Raw genomic sequence first — 21,616 nt, forward strand, 5'->3', positions numbered from 1 at the left:
TTAAGCCAGTCCAACCCACTTCACAATTGAGGAAACAGACATAGGAAAGTAAAGTCAACTGGCCCAAGGTCACCCAGATAACAAGTGTCAGAGGCAGAATTTGAACTCAGGTCTTCTGTCTCAAATCCAACGGGTTTTCCACCTATACCACAGACCACACACCCCCTTCCCACACCCCCACACTTCCATCCCCACGCATGAGCATAACAACCCACACTTACAATGTACCTGACAGTTTCTGAGTGATCCCACTCATTTAAAGCTCACAGGGTATGAATCATGAGTTGTATTAACCCTGATGGACAGAGAACTTGGGCAATGAAATGGTTAAAGGGTAGGGGGGAGGGGGAGGGGAGGAATTTAAACCTAGGCCTGAGACACATAACTCTAGAGCTAGAAAGGATCCCAGAGATTTCCTGGTGCACCCTCCTCATTTTACAGATGAGGAAACTGAGGCTCGGGGATCAGAAGGGATTTGCCCAAGGTCCCTAGAGTAGCAAGTGTCAGACAAGGGATTTGAAGCCAGGTCTGCTACCTTCAGAAGCTGTGTGCTTTCTACTTGACTCTAGTCCTCTCTGTGGAGAGCTGAAAGCAGAATTGGAGGAAGAAGCTGTCAGAAAACAAGTCTGGGGAAGGTGGTGAATGTGGAGAGAGAGTGGGGGAGGGGACCTCTTACCCTAGGGACCCTCAAGCTCCCTCTCTAGACTTACCCTGCTCACCATGACCACAGGGGGCACAGAACCCCAAGCTTTGAATGTCCATATTAACTTTTGTGTGCTTAGAAATTGTTTTTATTCAGCTTAGTTTTTAGTATCCTGATGAAAAAACTCTTACTACCATAGATCAGCCACAAGGCACCAAATGATGGTCTTAAAGAGATGCCTGGAGCCTGGAGAAGTCAATGACTTCCTTAGGTTCACACAGTCAGGATAGGTCAGAGGCCGCACTTGACCCCAGAGTCATCTTCACCCCAAGGCCAACCCTCCCTCCTCCTATTATACCCCACTGGATCTCTTCCTTGTAAATAAATGCTACAAACACACTCACGTAGCCTGGAGGGTGAGGAAGATCACAAAAAGAAAAGAGAGAACAGAGGTTGAAATCAGTTATCTAGCTCCCCAGGTGACAGCAGCAGAAGGAAAAGGAATTGAGTAAAGCTTTAGGCCTCATCCTAGGTGGCAAAACAGATAGAGTGCCCAGCCAGTGGTCAGGAAGTGGTTCAATCATTTTGGTCCAGTCCAACTCTTCATGACCCCATTTGAGGTTTTCTTGGCAAAGATACTGGAGTGGTTTGCCATTTCCTTCTCCACCTCATTTTTACAGATGAGGAAACTGAGGCAAAACAGGGTTAAATGACTTGGCCAGGGTCATGCAGCTAGTAGGTGTCCAAGGCCAGATTTGAACTCACAGAGATGAGCCTTCCTGACTCCAGGCCTGGCGCTCTGTGCACTATGGCGCCACCTAGCTGCCCCACCTTACTCTCCTTCATATACTCTGCAGACAGTGACACTGACCTCTTTGCTGTTCCTCACACAAGACTCTCTGTCTCAGGACATTTTCCTTGACTGTCCCCCATGCCTGGATTGTTTTCTGTCCTCATCTCACCTCCTGGCTTCCTTCAAATCTGTGCAAGAAGCCTTTCCGTAGCCCTCCTTAATCTTATCGCTTTCCCTCCGAGATTAGCCCCAGTTTACTCTGTATGCTTTGTTTGTACACAATTATTTGCATGTTGTCTCCTCCATTACTCCGTGAGATCTTTGAAAGCAGGAGACTGTGATTTTGGTGTGTGCACCAGAGTTTAGAGCAGTGCCTGGAATGTGGTAGGCACTGAACAAATGCTAGTTAATTAAGTGACTGATTGACCCATTAGAGCTGTAACTGCAATGAGTTATCACTAAAACAACTCCAACCCAACCTGTTTTAACAAGTTGTTGATGACCGGGCAGCCAGGTGGTACAGTGGATAGAGCACTGGCCCTGAAGTCGTCTGGTTGTGGTAATTGAATTACATTTGTTGAAACTCCTTTAGGAAATGGTGATAGTCTGCATTGATGTCTGTTCCTTTATCTATTTTCCATTTTTCAGCATCAACAACTTGGTTTTGTTTTGTTTTGTTTTGTTTTTTGGGCAATTGGGGTTAAGTGATTTGCCCAGGGTCACACAGCTATTAAGTGTCAAGTGTTTGGTCCGAGGCCAGATTTGAACTCAGGTCCTCCAGACTTCAGGGCCAGTGCTCTATCCACTGTACCACCTGGAGGGTAGATATACAAAGGGCATGGCAAGAGATCCAAATGAGCAAAACCATCCTGAAGGCATTTACAAATGAACTTAGAAGGTGGATCACAGATTTAGAGTGGAAAGTGTGATTTTGTGGCATATTTATTAGACCAGAAGCAAAATGGGAAAGATCTGGAAACATACAGGAAATCATAAGTTTTTTTCTATAACAAACTCTTCTTCATCAATGAAAGTAAATTTTCACATTGGGATTCAACATCACAATACCCGAGATGTTTTACGAGGAAGTAGAAATGTCAATAAAGAAAACAGAAATAGAGTCACTGGATTAGATTGATAATACTCAGAGCCTGCTTAGATGCATCTATGTGGCATGGTGGAGAGAGCAGATAGATAGGTGGAATCAGGGAGACCTGAATTCAAGTCTGTTTTCAGATATTTTACTAGTTGTATTACCCTGGGTGAGTCACTTAGCTTCTCTGTGCCTCAGTTTCTTCAACTATAAAACGGAAATAATAATAGCACTACGTCCCAGAGTTGTTGTGAGGATCAGATGAGAAGATATTTATAAAGCACTTAGAACAGTGTTGGACACATACTAGGTGTTTAATAAATGCCTATTTCCTTCCTTCTAGATTTGTCTGCAGGAAATGACAACATTGTGATAGTAATGAGGCACTGATTTTCAACTTAACTAAAAGAGGAGAAAAGCTTGGGGAAAAAATATATCCTTTAATATGTAATCTCAATATTACCCAAAAAAGAGGGGCTATTCATATTATTTTAATACCACCCAAAAAAGGAGACTGAGGGGATATTAATAACGACCAACCCATCTACTTACTTCTCCATCTTTATAAAATTATCATGAAAATAATCATTGTATGCTCTGAGGACATCTTTGATGAAGGTTTGAGAAGGAAACAGGAAGGTTTTTTTTACAAACTATTTCAGAGCAAACTACATCTTTACAGGTAGCATGGTTGACTGAAAGGTATAGAGAAGACAAGATCCTACTGTGTTTATTGTTTGTTGACTGTGAAAAACATTTGATTTGGCACAATGGAATGCCAGGGTCTTCTTAAAAGGAGTCCCTCTCAAAAAGTCTCTTTCAAAATCAAAGTATCTCCAGGCATGTGTCAAAATCAGACAAGAAGCCTTGAACGCTGCAAGAAGAGAGAGATCTTTGCTCAATGGCTCTCTGATTATTCATATCAAGTGAAATGACAAAGACTTTTGCCACCATCATGGCACCTGTTGCCCAACCCAGAGTCCAAGTTGAAGACCACGTGGTCTTCCAGGCGTTCCTATTTGTGGCCAACATTGGACATTACATCCAACCCCAGGACACTGCAGAACCACCTATGTGAATTCCATTATTACTCAATAGTTTGACCTAACTCTCCACACGTTAAAAATGAAGTCGGTAAAAAAATGCTTTTCATCCAGACTATGACATGAATTGGGATGGACGTTCCATGGAGCTGGTCCAACAATCTACATATCTTGGTCAGACACATCAGATGAAACAATGATGGAGGCACAACACAGGAGGCAGAGATGGGCCAGAGTGCCTTTGAGAAATTGTGTTCTGTTTTTAATGACTCCCAAGCTTCTCTCTAAAACAAAGTGCAGTCTTAAAAAGCAAACAAAAGAGGGGCAGCTAGGTGGTGCAGTGGATAGAGCACTGGTCCTGGACTCAGGAGGACCTGACTTCAAATCTGACCTCAGACACAAAACACTCACTAGCTGTGTGACCCTGGGCAAGTCACTTAACCCCACTGCCTAGCAAAAACAAACAAATAAACGAAAGAACCTTCCCATGATGCCATTTTCCTGAGAGTCACAGAATGTCACAGTTTCCAAAAAATGAAAGCCAGTGAAAAGGAGCATGGTGGACATGAATTGACTACACTAGCTTACCAAAGAAAAATTACACAGGAAAAGTCATATCAAGGATGTCATCAGAAAGATATGGGAACAGAAAAGAAGGTGGGCCAGTAGTCATGTAGAAAAGGCTACTGCTCACTGATGAATGGTGCACACGCTCCATTGAAATCTAGGCAATGTCAGGAGGAGTAGGCAGAGGGACAGGGATAGGGACAGGGAACCTACAGGTGAGGAAGCTCCTTTTATAAATGCAGGTCAGCATTTTCTCTGCAATTTAGTCTTAGTGAGAAGAAGTGACTTGGCCGGGGTTACACAGCCAGTATGTGTCAAAGGCAATTCTTGAATAGTAGATCATTTCTCGGAAACTTTGAGGGAAAGCCCCCAGCATGGTGAGGTTCCCTGAAGGGAATCTGTGGTCAGATATGGACAGGCATTTCACAGGATGAGAAAATATGGAAGGGTTGTGATTGGTGGAGGGAAATTACAACTTCATCAAGGCATCAAAGTACATGGATGAAGACAGTAAGGCTCAAACAAGCCTAGGACCAAAGAAAAGATGAGAAAGTGCATCTCTCTTCCTGCTTTCAGAAGGTGTGAGACTACAGATGTGGGGCATTGCACATGCTTTCTAGTTCAACTGATGTATTGGCTGGGTTTGCTAAACTGGGTTGTTATTGTTGGGGGTTTTTCCTCTACTTTTAATTCTGTATTACAGGGGATGGCCCTCTATATATGTATATGTGTGTATTATACATAAACGTATATGTGCATGTATATATGTATGTAACATTTTCTCTCTCCTCTAGAATGAAGTTCCTTGAGGGCAGGGAATTGTTTCCCGTCTGTTTGTGTGTTCATAGCACTTTGCACAGTGCCTGACACACAGACTAAAAACTGCTTGTTGACTGACTGACTGACTGACTGACTGAATGCAAATATTAATTCGCATCAAAACCTGAGGTTTGGCATCCATGTCTTCACGTCTGTCCCACAGTCTCAAGGGCAGCTCTTTCTGGCATGCCTCCCCTTCCCACGCCCACCTCTCCAAGCTTCCCAGAGCAAACAGGGGCTTCAAGGACAGCACTCCATTGGCTCTGCCTATCACTAGACTCCCTGTCTCCTCCCCCTCCCCAACCCGAGGGCTCCAGTCTGACCCGCCATGACCAGATCTGGGGGGATCAGAGGCCAGGGAGCCTGGGGCCCAGCCCGGGTCGGCCCCTTCTGTAAGCCCCCTTTGTCCTCCCGTCCCTGACTTAGGAGGTCGGCCAAGGGTCCTTCCCACCCTCAATCCCAACCCCCCATCAACAGCTCCTCTCCCCACACCAGTTACAGGAAAGCCAGGAAACAGATGCCCTGCAAGCAGGGTGATTCATTCATTGCCTGGCCTCCTCCCCCAAGAGTCAAAGGGCCAACCCAGACAGTTAGGGCATTCACAGGGGCTCCGGGTCTCAGATCTAGATTCTCATCTCATTTTGGTCACTGCCACACTACGTAATGACCAGCCAGCCACCTCACATGTCTGGACCTCAACTGTCCCCTATGTAAAATGGGGAGAATAATTCCTGCTTCCTTATAGGGCAATTGAAGCTAAAAGACTGATAACAGGGGAATTCATAGACTCAGGTCTTAGGGCTGGGAGGGAGCCTAGAAGTCAGAAACTGAAGTCCACAGGATGCTTCTCAGCTCTGGAGGACAATAACAGCTGACATTAAGCTAGAGAAGAACTTTGATGTTTGCAAAACACTTTGCACATTATCTCATTAGGCGCTATTACTATCCCTGACTTGCCAGAATCACACAGTTAATAAATTGTCTAAGGCAGGATTTGAACCCAGGTCTCTGAATCCAGTGCTGTACCCACACTACACCACCTATTAGAACCGAAGTACCAACTGGAACTGCAGTATAAAGTCAGAGAGGGGCTGGGCTGGGCTGGAGCCTCCCTTTGTACTGTCCTTGAAGGAAATTAATTTAGGAACAGAATTACTGCATGCTAGCACAACATGCCAAAGAGACTGCTGTGCTTGCATTCAGAAAGATCTGAATTCGAATCCTGACATTTAATAGCTGGCCCTTAATAACTCTCTGAGCCACAAGGAACTCTCTAAGACTTATCCGCTAAGTTACAGGTCAGTTTTTCTCTAAGTCAGAGATGAAATCAAAGATTCTGAACTGCCTCCTGGTGTTATGGACCAAATAATAATAATAATGGGTATAAAAAGTTGAGGCAGCTACATGGCACAGTGGATAGAGCACTGGGTCTGTAGTTAGGAAGACCTGAGTTCAAATCTAGTCTCAGGTATGTACTAGCTGTGTGACTCTGAGCAAGTCATTTAACCCTGTTTACCTCAGTTTTCTCATCTGTAAAATGAGCTGGAGAAGGAAATGGCAAACCAGTCCAGTATCTTTGCCAAGAAAATCCCGAATGGGGTCATGGAGAATTGGACGAGACTGAAAAACAACAACATGAGATTTACAAATTGTAAAGGCTATAGGAGGGTCAACTATAACACAGGGGGAAGGTTTGAGCTGCTTCTGAAATGTGTGTGTGTGTGTGTGTGTGTGTGTATGTGTGTGTATGTATTTCCGAGAACAAGAGATGTGATGATTCCAACAATGAATGTGTTAATTACAAATGACTCATATCTAGGTATTAAAGTATACCTTCTAAGATCTCTACTTAGCAACACTTTATTATGTTATACTTAAATCAATAGAACTGTATTTCTTTTAAAACCACCCCATTAATTCATACCTATTTACTCTCCAGGAGTGAAGCCAGAATGGCTGACAGACTGCTGACTATGAGCTCAAAGGCTGGGGGTCCAAATTCCCCCAGAAACCAGACAGATTTTAGGAGGCAAGATGATGAAGCAGAAAAACATTGCACCTGGCTTCAAGTCCTGCTTCTGTTGCCTGCTAATTATGACAGAGTGCTCAAATTGGGAGTCAGGAAGGCCTGGGTTCAAATCCTACCTCAGGTAATCTGTTAGCTGTGTGACCTCGGGTAAGTTCCTTAATTTTCTGGATCTCAAGTTCCTCATCTAGAAAATTAGGATAATAACAGCACCTACCTCCCAGGGTTCTTATGAGGATTAAATTAGATAAGGGATATCAGAAAGGTAAGCGTTAAAGTGATAATATATGGGATCTATTATCATCATATTACATTATTATATTATTACCATATTTACCTTCCTGGATCTCAGCTTCCTCATCTGCCAAAGGAGCATTGTGGTTAATCCATCTTACTTGGTTTTAAGAAACAAATGGAATAATGACATAAACAGCTGATAGATAGGTTTTTATTATTATTGTAATTGGGATTTGAGCGTTAAACGTGTGACTTCTGATTTCATTGGTGCATGGAACTGCCAATGAGGAAACAATGCAGACGTGGATTAAACATGTGGATTTAAAGAAGAAAAGACCCCCCAACATATTCTTCCAAAGGAAGCAATGGATGGAGTGTCAGCCCTGGAGTCAGGAGGACTTGAGTTCAAATCCGGCCTCAGACACTTATCAGTTGTGTGACCCTGAACACATCACTTTACCACATTTGCCTCAGTTTCCTCATCTGTAAAATGAGCTGTAGAAGGAAATGGCAATCCATTCTAGTATCTTTGCCAAGAAGACCCCAAATAGGGTCACAAAGAGTTGACTCAAAGACGAACAAAGAAAGAGTGGAATAGGGGTGAAGAGTTGGGGGTGGGGAAGTAAGAGATGGAAGAAAACTGAATATTACTACTAAAGAGACCAAATACAATGAAGAGAATTTGGGGGTTTTTTCTAAATATATAAATTTATTTATTTTTAGTTTTAAACATTTACTTCCACAAGATTTTGAATTCCATGTTTTCACCCTATCTTGCCTGTCCCCCCACCCCAAGATCAATGAAGAGAATTTGGAGCCAGAAGCCCAGCCCTCAAATGCTTGCTCTGTGTGACCGTGGGCAAGTCAATCCCCCACTCTGGTGTAAATGGAAGGGGTTGGACTAGGTGAAGTCTAAGGTCCCTCCTATCTGTAAGTCTTATGGACGGGGACATGTCCTAAAAACAGGAAGCATTGTGGGGCAGGGAGGGCTTTCCTGATTCCCCATCCACCCCACCTAGTTCCTCCTCCAGCCTGGCTGGCAGCAGGATTGGGGTTGTGGCTCCCTCTATGGGCCAGTCTGGGTGCTGCAGGAGAAAAACTTGGAGGTGGGAGGGTTGCTGTTGGGGGGGGGTGTTTCTAGACTAAGACAAGAAAGGAGGAAGCAGCGGACAGCTACCCCTCCCCCTCCCAGTTCCTCCTTCCCTGCAGCACTGGGTTTCTGCATTTGGGGAGGAGGGGAGGAGCTGACCAGATGGGGGAAAGGGGAGACCCTGCCTTATCAGAGAACCTGGAAAGGGGCCCAGCCTTAGCTCTGATTCCTTCTGCGAGGAATGGTGGCTGAGGGGGGCTGGCTTCCTCCTCATAATAATCCTCTAGTAGGTACAGGGCTTTATTCTTTACAAAGGGCTTTCTCACATGCATTATCTCTTTTGATCTTCATAATAACCCAGAGGAGGAGGGGGAGGAGGGAAGGGATTAGAAAGCCTCAGGTCTGCAGCTGGTTAGCTCATCAGGTTAGAGCCCAGGTACTCACTGGGAATCAATTGTTCTAGTCTGCTGGCTTAAATGTGTCCCTTTCCCTTCTTCGGGACTCAGTTTCCTTGTCTGTAAACTAAGGAGACTCTAAGGTCCCTCCCATCTCTGACTATTCTATGCTCTAAAGCCCTTCCCCACTCTAAGAGTCTAAGACTCCTTCTTGCTCTAACATTCAAAGCACTAAGGTTTCTTTTCAGTCTGACATTCTAGGTTGGAAATCCACCTCCCCCTTCCCCCCCCACAAGGGTGCCGCTCACACATCTATTCTACAGTACAAGGCATTCTCGGTTCTGACCTTCTATAAGCTAGGGTCCCTCTGAGCTCTGCTACCCTAAAGGTTCCAAGGTCCCTCCAAGTTCTGACATTCTATGCTCTAAGGTTCTATTCCCATCAGCTCTGATATTCCATCATTCTGTGATTCTCATGAAGTCAAAAAGACTGGCCAGGAAGGCCAGCCAGCCCCATACCTAGCCCACAGACTTGCCCTCTCGCCCAAGCCAACCTCTGGGCTGCAGCTCCAATGTCACCATATGCCCTGCTGTCTGTGGGTCAGAGGTGACATCTACAAGCAAAAAAGGACAACACAGAATCATGACCAGTGATGCTGTCAGCCTAGCCATATGTCCTAAAACACGGCTAGGACAGGCAGTATGAAAGAGGTCCTTGAATCCACTTTTTTAAAATATAAATTTAGTTGCCTGGCAGCAGCAGGAAGGGGGAAGAATAGGGAAAGGGAGAAAAAGCCCAGAGGGCACAACTCAGATCTCAGATCTGGAGCCCTACTGGGGCAGTGACCCTCAGGCACTGCTGGGGATCTGCCTGGAGGAGGAGAGGGCCAGGGCTGGGCTAACGAGGAACTCATCACAGTGTCTCAGTGCATAGATCACAGTCAGGAAGATCCAGCTCCGGATCCTGTTCCTTGTACAAGCCTGACCAAGTCACTTATCCCCTCTGAATTTCAATTTACCCCTCTCTAAGATAAGGGGATTAGACTAGATGGTGTCTAAGGTCTCCCCCAGCTTTAAATCTAGGGCTCTCTGAAGCAGCGGATCTGGTACTTTCCTATTAAAAAAAAATCATTCCATGGGGACCATGAAAAAAACAATCATTCTTGTTAAGGAGATGCTAAATTCAGTTCAGTTCAGCTTAACAAACTGGTCTACTCACTCATCCTTGCATTGCATACTCCATCTCCCACCTCCCGTGCCTTTGTTCTGGCTGTCCCCAGGAATGCCCTCCATCCACCCTGGCTTCACTGACCTCCTTCAAGTCTCAGCTGAGATGTCGTCTTCTCCAAGAGGTATTCCTCAATCCCTCCCATCTCCTGCCCCTAGCTGCTCATGTCTTCTTGCTGAGATCACCTTATGTTGACACTGAATAGGTCTAATATGGACAATTCTTCCACTTTGTCTCCCCTGTAGAATGAGTCTCTTAAGGACAGGGACCATGTTTTTGCTTTTCTTTGTATCTCCAGTGCTCAGAACAGTGCCTGGCACATTGCAGACACTTAATAAATGTTTTTTTGACTGTCTCACATTTATTAACTACCCACTGTGTGCCAGGTATTTTGCTGGTTGCTGGATACACAAGGTGGTTTCATTTTTATCTCTACATAGGGTATCCCAAAAGTCTTAGTACTGTTAGGTTTAAGCTTTAATAGAAGTTTATTAAAATCTTTAAAACTGTACTTTCATAAAAATAAGCTTTTATTAAAGCGTAAACCTGACAGCACTAAGACTTTTGGGATACCCTATGTAAAGAAAAAAATGCAAACAGTCCCTATGCTCAAGATTACATTCTACACAAGTACAGGTGTGTCTTTCTACTAGCTGAATGTGGACAAGTATCCTCCAAGTTCCACTCTGGGAAAAAGCCCAGATCACCCCACCGTAGTTATAACTTTGAACACAGACTATGAAAAGCGTGCTAGTAACAAAGTGAGGCAAAGATTATTGCCCTTTCAATGTGCTGCTCTGCCCACCACCCATGGTCAGCAGGCATCTTCTGATGCCTGACTTGGCTTCAGCTCTAATATCAGGGCTGAAGGGTCCTGCTCACCCCCCCTTTCTTCCCAGAGTGCAGAGCTCAGAGTGACATTCTCTCCCACCCTCTGTGAAGTGGGGGTTTACTGTGTAAATCTGCTTTCTCTTCTTCCCTCCCCCCAGCCTGCCTCCTGACCCCCAGAAGGCAGCTCAGGTCAGAGGAGGCAGCCGCCCACACAATTTCCAGGCTAGGGAACAGCTGCCAGAGGCTAGGTGATATATAGAGATGGGGAGGGAGGCACGAATTGAGAAGAAGGGGATAGACACAGAGGGGAGGCTGAATAGGGAGGCAATAAGGCTCAGAGGCAATGACAGGCAGAGGAGTTGAAACTGAGGGGGGTGAAGGAGGAGCAGGTCTGGGAGACAGAATCCCAGCAGGGAGAGTTTGACCAATCTCTGAGTCACACACTCACCCACAGAGAAACACAAGGACACATTACATGTATGAACAAATAAGCCTGAACAGCAAGAAAACCAGCTTCACATGCCAGCCTAGCCATACACGGGTTTTTCTTCCTTTTGTCTGCCTCACTCCTCACCAGCTGTCCCTACACCTGAAAGGCTCCTCAGCCCCATCCCTCAAAGACACAGGCACAGAGCAGGAACCAAGGGTAGGCAAGGTGGACAGCTTCCTAGGGTACAAATCCTGGGACAGATGAAGGGTGGGGTAGAAAGATAAGGAGGGAAAAGACACTTTCTAATATTACTTTGTATAAAAGCACATATTCTGAATGCCAGAAAATTCTGCCTACCATGGCACCAAGATATCTATTTGGTGAGAAGTCAAATCATGTGTGTTCTGGTGGGTAGAAACATACGGCAAATTAAATTTTCCTGTTTTGCCTATGTAACTCTAGGGCCTTGTCCTGGCTCTCAGGTGCAACAGCTGTGTCCTTCATGCCTGGCATGAATTTGCAGCAACATTCACCCAAACATTCGCAAAGACATAGATCTGCGCGCGCGCGCGCGCACACACACACACACACACACACACACACATACACAAAGGCATGGGAGTTATTGGATCTCATGCTTTGTATCTCTCTCTCCTCCCAAGATCCATCTTGTTGACAGACAAAAGGCTAGTCAATGCCACCATTAAAAGAAATCTCAGGACTGGACACCATCTGGTCACACAGAGCTGACAGGTTTTGGTTTGCCCAGCATGATGCAGGGTACAAATGTATAATCCCAGTTCTGGAACACGAATGGACACAGATTTCAAGCACATTCACGTCCTGGGGCCCAGGCATGGTATCAGGTTAATTAGTCAGTCAAGAATCAACAAACATTAGGAAGCTCTCCCTATGTGCCAGGCACTGTGCTAAGCTGGAGACAGAAAGAAAAGCAGGCAAAAACAGTCTTGGCCCTCAAGGAGCTTATGTTCTAATGGAGGAGATGATGTGCAGACAAGGATGTACTTAACAGACAGAGACACAGTAAATAGAAGGCAGTCTCTGAGTCAGGCACTGGGAAGGGTGATGCTGAGTCACTGAGCCTAGCCTCTGCCTTCTCCCAAGGAGTCTGGGAGTCAGGGGTCATCAGCCCTGCCACAGGGGTATAGATTTTAGGGGATAGTGGCTGTGTAGCACAAAGACCGGGGTCAGCTCACACTAGATGGGGATGAGGGGGGATGTGGGCACATGCCAGTCACAGTGAGATCTGGAGGCCTTCCTGCTCCCACCTCCTTGGCTGACTTTGTCTGAGGTGCCAGAATTCCTCATCACCATTCTGATGGCTCAGATTACGGAGCTCTTGGAAGCCTCAGCACCAGGGTACATCTTTGTTGGGGCTCTCAACCTGACCTTCTGTTTCATAGCCGACTGTTTCATGCAAAGAGGGCTCATAGGATCATACGAGAGGCAAGGCCAGAGGGTAGAGAGCTTATAGGATTCCAGCTGGACAGGACCTCAGAGGTCATCTGGTCCAATGCCCTCATTTTACAGAGGAAGAAACTGAGGCCTAGAAAAGTGAAGTGATTTAACCCAGATAGGATTCCAGCTAGACAGGGACTTGTAGGTCATCCAGTCCAAATCTCTCATCTAACAGAGAAGGAAACTGAGGCCCAGAAAAGTGAAGTGATTTACCCAGGTCACACAGGCAGTTAGCATGAAAAGCAGGATAGGAACCCAGGTCCTCTGGCTTCAAAGACAGTCATGCCACATGCCTCATTTCTCCTACTAGATTCTCAATCCACAAAGGACAGGGATTGTTTTATTCCTCTTTGCATCCTCTACAATGCTTTGGACATAGTAGGTGCCAGGTCAGTATTTACTGAATGAATATATTTAGACCCAGAAGGGACCTCAGAGGCCATCTCTTTCATTTTGCAGTTGAGGAAACTGAATCCCTGAGAAGTTCAGTGACTCCCGAGTATCAGAGGTAGCATTTGAATCCAGGCCCTCTTTCTACTACCTCCCCCACCCCCAAATTCCCTATGGGGAAAACTAGACTATATGTCTCCAATTCTCCAAGTCCTTTAGAAGGTAAACCCCTTAAGAAAAGGGACTACCTTACTTTTGCCTTCCAATTCCCAAGGCCATAAGAGAGGCAGCATGACCTAGTAAACAGCCACAGCCTCAGGACTTCCAGGGTTCCAGCCCAGCCTCTGAATACACATTGTCTGTGTGACCTCAGGCAAGTTGCTTAACCTCTCTGGGCCCCACAGAACTCTCTAAGAAGACTAGAAATTAGAGGATAGTTGCCAAATTATTGTCGTTGTTTTGTTCATCCTTCCTTCTTGAAAAGGATCGATGACCTGCATTGGTTAGAGAGTGTATCCCCAACAGGGAGCTCATAGCACACTGTGTAGTTACCTCTCAATCTCCTCCTCTAAAAGGAGAGTGATGGACGAGCTAACCTTGAGGTCCCTTTGGGCTCCGGATCTGGATCTCATCATCCTGGATAGAGCCCCAGAGCCTGGCACATCATAGCCACTTGATAAATCTTAATTTTTTTGGTAAATGTTTTTATTTTTAAACTTAAATATAAAATGAGAAGAGAAAAAAGTTGCCATGTGCACAGCAGGCCCACTTGATAAATCTTTATGAACCTGAAGTCCCTGACTGTTATTAAGACCAAGGATCGTGTTTGTTTGCAGAGCAAGAAGAAACCAGAAGGCATCAGCATGTTGGGGTAAGCTCCAGGGCAGGACCTTCTGATGCAAGGCAGAGGGAGGGGGGAGGGAGACATCCAAATAGGCTTCTGAAGGAAAGTGCTGTTGGATCCTGGCCATTCCTCCTTGAATGAGCAGTGTGGGGCAGTGGACATAGCACTAGAGTCAGAGAGCCTGGTTTCAAATCCCACTTTTGGCCAAATAATGTCATTTCTCTGGGTTTCCATTTTCCCATCTTTAAAATGAAGGAACTGAATTAGATGGCCTCAGAGGTCTTGTCAATCTAGAATCCTCTGCCATCTTTGGGCCTCTACTTCCTGATCTTTGAAATGAAGGGATTAGATTAGACTTTCAGCTCTTTGAACCTGGGATACTATAAACATAGTAGGCGTTTCTCCAATCTAGGCTAGGCATGGCCCTTCCTGGAGATAAAGGTCTGGGCAGTGTGATCTCTGGGGAGACAACGTTGGGTGTCTGGGAACTCATCTCAAGGCAGTCAGTTCCTGTGTCGTGCTCCTCGGCCCTCTCTCTGATGCAAGAGGAGGACGAGGAGATGCTGGGGAAGCTGAAGCTGACAGAGGAAGAACCGGAAGAGAGACGAGGGCTGTCTCATGGCAACCATCCACCATACAGAGGAACCTCAGCTCTTCTGGACACTGCCGGTCACAGGCTGGGCACTGGGGTTTGTAGATGGAGGCCAAGTCCTAAAGCGTGAGGGTGGGAGCTGGGAGCAGAGAAGAGGGAGAACAGACAGGAAGAAAGAGACCTAGCATGGCTAGGGTGCTTACGGACTGTGGAGAAAGAAAACATGGCTCCAGAAGGTGAGGGGTTCTTCTCCATGATATTCCAGATTACCTTGACCATCATGATCTACCCCCACCCACTCTACTACCCTTTCTTCCCCCTAATGTTGTAGCACATACCAGACAGCCCCTAGCCTGTCATTCCCTCCCCACCTTGAAAACTGGGGCAGCTTCAGATGAGATTCTAGTTCTAGAGTTGCATAGAACCTCAGAAACCATCCAGTCCAATTCTCTTATTTTACAGATGAGGAAACTGAGACCCAGAGAGACAAGATCCAAGATTTAGAGCTGGAAGGGATCTCAGACGTCATCTAGTCCAACATTATTATTATTATTATTATCATCATCATCATCATCATCATCATCATCATTATTTTACAGGTGAGTAAACTGAGGCTCAGGGAGGTTAAAGTTCACCCAGGCCATAAGGGTCAGAGGTGCTATCTGAACCTAGGTCATATGACTCCAGAAGCAGAGCTCTTACCACTGTGCCAGCTTAGGACCCAAACACCCATTCCTGGGCACACAGCTGGACCTGCCTAGAAAAGCAGATGACTTAGAAATGTCTTGGTGTTCCCCATCCAAGCTCCTTCCCTTCCTTTGCTATCCTGCTGAAGCCTCAGACCCTTTCCTAGTCCCCCCAACCACACACACACACTCCTTTTATGCTACTTCCAAGCCTCCTTCTGTGATCTCACAAACATTCATCAAGCACAAATGACTTCTGCCCCCTCCATCTTCAACCACCGCCTGCCATTCCCTGCTTCTTTAGTCTCTTGTTTCCCACTGACCGCCAGCCAGCCTTGTGCCCACATCCATCTGCCCACCTCTCTCCCCACTGCCTGCCAGGGCCAAATGCCAGTTTCCTTCCCTGCTTCTCCTCCTCCTTCAAGCACCTGTTTCAAAGCTACCCCTACCCCCTCCACCCTCCCACCACCCTATACCCATCAGTCAGATCGGCCTTGCCTCAGAGAGACCAAATTGTCTACTTCTCCCTAAGGGTCTCTCCCCAGAAGACAGTCTTGGGATCATAGATAAAGAGCTAAAAGGGACCTCTGAGGTCATCTAGTCCAACCCCCTCGTTTTTGTGAATGAAGAAACTGAGACTCAGAAAGGTGAATTGATTTGCCAAAAGTCACAAAGCCAGGAAGAGTCACAAGTGAGAGTTGAGTTCAGGTCCTCTCATTCCAAATCTCTCTCTCTCTCTCTCTCTCTCTCTCTCTCTCTCTCTCTCTCTCTCTCTCTCTCTCTCTCTCTCTCATATCACAATCACCTCTGAGGAACCACCTCTAGCTTCATTTTCCAGCTAGGGAAACCAAGGCATGAGGGGGAAAGAACTACCACTTCAATGAAACAACCAGACATCTTGGAAGAAATAGGGAGATCCAGTCTCAGGGAGAAAAAGTCTAAATTTCAGAGAAGGTGCCAGTCTACACTGATAGAGGGAGTTCCTCACCAGGAGCCCCCTACACTCATAAAATCACAAGGCCAGTCAAGAAAAAAACTATAAAACATTATGCTTGTGAAGAGTTCACATTGAAAAATGATGTAGTGCCTGCCCTCAAGGAGGAAACAGTCTGCAGGTACATGTTTTAAGCAGGCACATGACCTAAATGGCAGCGGAAGAATCTTGGATTTGGATGTAGAAAACCTGGTTCCCAACTCTTGCTCTGTGAACTTAACCAAGTCACTTCCCCAAAGTCAGGCACAAATTTCATCCCCTGTAAACTGATGGGGTTGTATTAAATGACTTCCTAAGATCCAGTCTACCTCTAATTCTAGGGTCATGGGGCAGGGTCACACCTGGACTTGAGGAAGGTCATTTTAGCAGCTGTGTGAAGGATGGGTTAGCAAGCTGCAGAGAGATAGGGAGAGCCATCAGGAGGACATTGCAATAGGCCCTGTGAGAGATGATGAAGGCATAATCTGGGTAAGTGAAGGGAAGGACAGATAAGAAAGATGTCAGGATCACTGATTCATTAGCATTTGGCCACTGGTTGGAATTGAGGAGTGAGGGAGAGGGAAGATGACTCTGAGGCTTGAGCCTAGATAAATTGGAAGATTGATGGTATGATCAACAGAAACAGGGCAGTTGGAAAAAGGAGCATTGTTTAGGGGAGAAAAGAAGTTTGGGACAAGTTTGAGATCATCTTAGAAAGTTCTTTGGAACACCTCAAGGTTCACTGACCTGTCCAGGGTCATACAGTACACATTAGAAGAGAGATCTAGGTCTTCCTGACTCTGAGTCTTGCTCTCCAGCCAACAGGAGGCCATGCTGTCTCTCTTTTCATCTTCTAGGCAAAGCTGGGATGAACATCAAAGATCATCTAATCCAACCCTCTCATTTTACAGATGAGAAAACTGATGCCCAGACTGATTATGGGATTTACTCAAAGTCCCACAGATTGCAAGTGAAACCACTGAGATTTGAACTCTGACTTTCCATGGCATTATGATACCTCCTACAATCAATTAATCAACAAGTATTTATTCAGATTTTGCTTACTATTTGCCAGGTACAGTGCTAAATGCTGAGAATACAAAGGCAAAATCAGTCCCTCCCCTCAGGGAGCTCATATTCTAATGGCTATACAAGCAGTTGGAGATTTGGTATGGAACTCAAAGAAGAAATTGGGACTGGCCATATCATTTACGGAGTCATCTGCCTAGAAACAATAACTGATGGCATGCAAATAAATAAGATTTCGACTAGAAAGAGAACATTCTTTGTTTCAGGAGATGGCTCTCTGGGTGAGGATGTGAGGAGAGGTAAATTTGGAAATGAAGGTGTTGTAAAAACAAAGGTAGCAATAAAATTCTTAAATGAGGGAAAGAAAAGGACTAAGGGTAGAGCTTTGGGGTAAATCCACTAGTAAAAAAGAATTCGGATAGTCAGATGGAAGGAAAGAACAGCCACACAGAAGCCAAGGAAAATGAGAAGGCCAGCAGTGTCAAAAGCTGCCGAAAGATCAACAGTGAGTGCCCAGAAAAGGTCATTGGATGTGGCAATTAAGAGATCACTAGTGACCTTTAAAGAGAAAGCAGTTTCAGGCTAGTGGTGGGAGTGGGAGCCTGCAAGAGGTTGGGGAGGGGGGAGTGGATAATTAAATGGCTGGTTTCTTTCCAGTTTAGCACCGAAGGGGAAGAGAGGCATCAGACAATAGCTTCAGGGTTTGGCAGGGTCAAAGAAAGTTATTAGAGTAGGAAAGACTGAAACATGTTTAGGTTACAAGAAGAGGTCGCTAGAGACAGAGCAACAGAAGATTAAAAAGAAAGAATGAATGAGACAACCAATAGCATGAGATCCCAGATGGGGGGGGTGGAGAACCAAGGAAACAAGTGGAGGGCTCAGCCTGGACAAAAGACAAGGCACCTCATCTCTAAGAAAGAGAAGATGAGTGAAAGTAAAAAGGATGTAGAAAATGAAAGACGATGGAGCTCGTGGTATCTGGACCCAGTCTTCTCAGCAAACAGGAGGTAATTCATTTTGTCATATCTTCCCAAGTCAACCTAATTCCCTTTTCTTCATCCTTGCACTAATCATCCCCCTCACCACCACTTCACCTGCCTATCATTCCAGTCCTAACCCTTACTTAACCTCCATCCCTTTCTTTATCTTAGCCTACTTCCATCTCTGTCCTCACTGTCTCCCATTCCTACCTGCATCTCCACCCTCAGCCTCACTTGGGTATCTCTGTCTCTACTTTCACCCATTTCTACTCCACCCCTTTTCTAATTCTCATTTCCACTCACTCTACACTTCAATCTCATCTTTCCATCATTCCTGCCTCAGCTACTACACCATTCCAGTCATTAAAGTTGGCTTTGACCTCATAAAACTCAATTCCACATTGAATTGATGAACTGCTCATGATGCACAAGGCAGAGGCAGTGTGGCAGGTTGCTTGGAGAGCTACCTCAGAGGTGACTTGTGTTCACCTCAGGAGGACCTGGGTTCAAGTGCATGCAGCCTCTGACTCATACTGACTCTGTTATATGGAGCAAGTTAAACTCTCATAGCCTCAGGAAACTTTAAGAAGACAATTCAATTCAATAAACATCTATTAAGCACCTACTATGTACAACATACTGTGCTATAAATCGTAAAGCAAGGGCAGATCTGAAATGGTAAAGGGTATTTCCTCCATGGAAACTGTTCACAAGGCAACATATAAGGGGGAGATACAAGGATGAAAGATGAAATGATGCCTGCCCTAGAGAACTTTCCCATCTAGTAAAGGAATGGCCCAGGTAAACAGATAACTATAACAGAAGTTTGAGGGGGTGCCCTGGTGAGATTTCAGCTAAAGCTGCAAGTCTGGAGGGGCTAAAAGGAAGAGATATTGAAGTAGAATTCTCCTTGTACACCCCTTCTTATACAACTTAGAAAATGATCATGTTGTCAACCAAATTAAGTTTGAGAAATTAAAGGAGGGAGGGCTCACATTTAGCTAGGGGCACAAGGGAAGGTTATCATGAAGGATGTGATACCTGAGCAGGTCCTTGAAGAAAAAGGGGTGTCAGTAGATGAAGATGCATTCAGTTCAATTATACAAACATGTATTAAGGACCTACTGTGTGTCAGGCACTGTGCTATGTGTTAAGGATACATAGAGGAAATCCTGCTCCCAAGAATCTTACAGCCTATGGAGGATGGGGAAGGAGAAGGGAACCATATGTACACAGATAAGTAGGAAGGGGCAAAGGGGGCTTCAGGTCTTACGGCCACATTTAAAAGATCTCCCCACCCATCCTCCACAGCAGCTCAGCAGTGACCCAGACTCTAGAAGGTTTGGACCAGGGGCAGTGTTAGTTTTAGGTTTAACCCTCACCCCAGGACAAGGGTAACCCCTGTCCGTGGTACTCAAAGAAAGATGGAGGACTAGTGGAGTCAAGAGGTTTCTCCAGGGTCTTAAATTGGGGGTTGGAGGAGGAGAAAGAACCTAAGAGGCCTGGCTCCCCGCCCTGTAATTTATTTTTCCTCAGACTCTGGGGCCCCAACTGGGGGAAATTAGCAGGAGTAAATGACTCTGATTCAGAGCCCAAACCCTATTTGCATGCAAATGCCCTTCTTGTTAATTTTTAAAGTGGGGGAAGGGGGAGGAGGTCAAAGGAGAGAAATACAGAACACAGACTCTAGGGAAGAAGAGCGAAGAGGTTTCCTTCCCAAGCAGGCAGACTGGGGGCAGCTGTAAGGTGCCAGACAGATCTATGGAAGGGCCAGTCTGGCGAAAGCAAAGCTGATATCCTGGGGCCTCAGCCCCTACTCGAGCTGGGCACGGTCCCAAAGGAACAGCTATAGTGTTCATTCGCAACTAGAATCCACAATCCGCACCCCAAGGAATGGGGAAGGAAGGACCATCCCAGGCAGCAGCTGGCACAGGGGAAGCTAGCAACCAGCCCTTTGAGTCTGGGCTCCACCCCACCCAGGGGCCCCACAGGGAGCAAGGCACTAGCTAAGGGGCTGGGCATCCACCTTATTGCCTTGCCATAACCTCCCCCCACCTACAGTCTAGGAACTGAGAAGGGATTCTAAAGAGAGGAAAGGATGAAGTGGGGGACCAGGAGGGAATTGGTAGTGGGGAAGACAAGTGCCCTTTGAGAAAACAAAACAAAACCCATCCAGACAAAGAACAGAACATTTTCAGGGGCACACTGGAGTTTCCTCTTCTTTCCTCCCTTCTAGACAAGCCTAGTCAACTAATTTTCCCCAGACTTAAATGAATAGTCTGTGCAATGCTCCCTCAAACACTGAATGTACATATAGCCCAACAACCCTCAAAACACTCCCAAACATTCAATGCCCATGACCCCAAAACTGTACATTCATATAACCCCCCAAAACCCAGAAAATATTGAACATCCATACAATCCCCCAGCCCCTAAACACTGAAAATCCATATATCCCCTAGCAGTCCCCAATACTAAATTTTAAGATATCCTCACAACAGTCCCCTACATACACCTCTAAACACAATTTCTTGATAATCTCAACACTCCTTTCCCTCCCCCCCCACTAGCCACACGCACTGAATTTCTATCACAACACTGATTCCACACACATTTCTACAGTCACACACCCTGCATTCCTATATGATGAATATCAATAAATGAACAATTAAAATCACCCCAACATACAAAGCTAAATAAAGCATTTCGACATAATTATCCTCCCTTCACCCGCACCCCCCCCCATTCAATCACAGCAACCTGTGTCCCCATACATGGAGTATTATTATTCAGATGCAGTCACCCCCCCCCACCTCCAGTCTTTCAAAACACACACACACACACACACACTCTCCTTGTTGTCTCGGAGACACGCACCCAGGTCCTGCAGATAGCCTTAAAATCGGGGGCTGGTGGGGCGGGAGCTTCCAACCCCGTTCAATTCTGCCTGTCACCGAAGGGCATCCGAGGGTCGCTCCTCGGCTCTGGGCTGTCCCCCTTTCCGGGCAGACTCTCTGCGCACAGTGCGGGACAGAGCACGGCCGACGCCGACGACGGGCAGACAGACAGCCGATGACAACAACACAGGCGGTCCCCCGACGCTCTTCCTCGATCGCTAGCTCTTCTCTCCTCCCCGGCACTCGCTCCGCTACTCTCCAGCCTCCTGCCAGCCTCCTGCCAGTCTCTGCCTGCCCCGCGGCGCCTCCAGCCAACTGCAAGGCGAGGAGGCTCCGCTGCGCCCCCGCCTTCTCTCCTTCCCTCCCTCCCTGCAGGTCCGGTCTCGGGCTGCCCCGGGCGTGCGCGCTCAGCCGCTAGTCGGAGGGGCGGCGCGAGGCTGGGCCAGGCCGGGCTGGGCTGGGCTGGGGAGGGGGAGACGGCCCCGAGATGCAGAAGGGCGCGAGGGCTCTGCGGGAGGGCTGACTGCCCCCATTGCCACGGCTCGAGGCGAG

At 46.4% G+C, this 21,616-nt stretch overlaps 1 protein-coding gene across 1 annotated transcript in view; it reads right to left on the bottom strand.

Annotated features, from left to right (window-relative positions):
- Window positions 1-21,331, bottom strand: part of RAP1GAP2 (RAP1 GTPase activating protein 2) — a 259,328-nt gene extending 237,997 nt beyond the window's left edge. The window contains 1 exon segment of the mRNA XM_078154757.1: window positions 21,045-21,331. The gene's annotated coding sequence lies outside the window, so the exon portion shown is untranslated.
- Window positions 21,332-21,616: the final 285 nt, after the last annotated feature.

This window comes from Phascolarctos cinereus, unplaced genomic scaffold (assembly GCF_003287225.1).
Source record: "Phascolarctos cinereus isolate Bilbo 61053 unplaced genomic scaffold, phaCin_HiC Scaffold_5;HRSCAF=322, whole genome shotgun sequence".
Taxonomy (NCBI): domain Eukaryota; kingdom Metazoa; phylum Chordata; class Mammalia; order Diprotodontia; family Phascolarctidae; genus Phascolarctos; species Phascolarctos cinereus.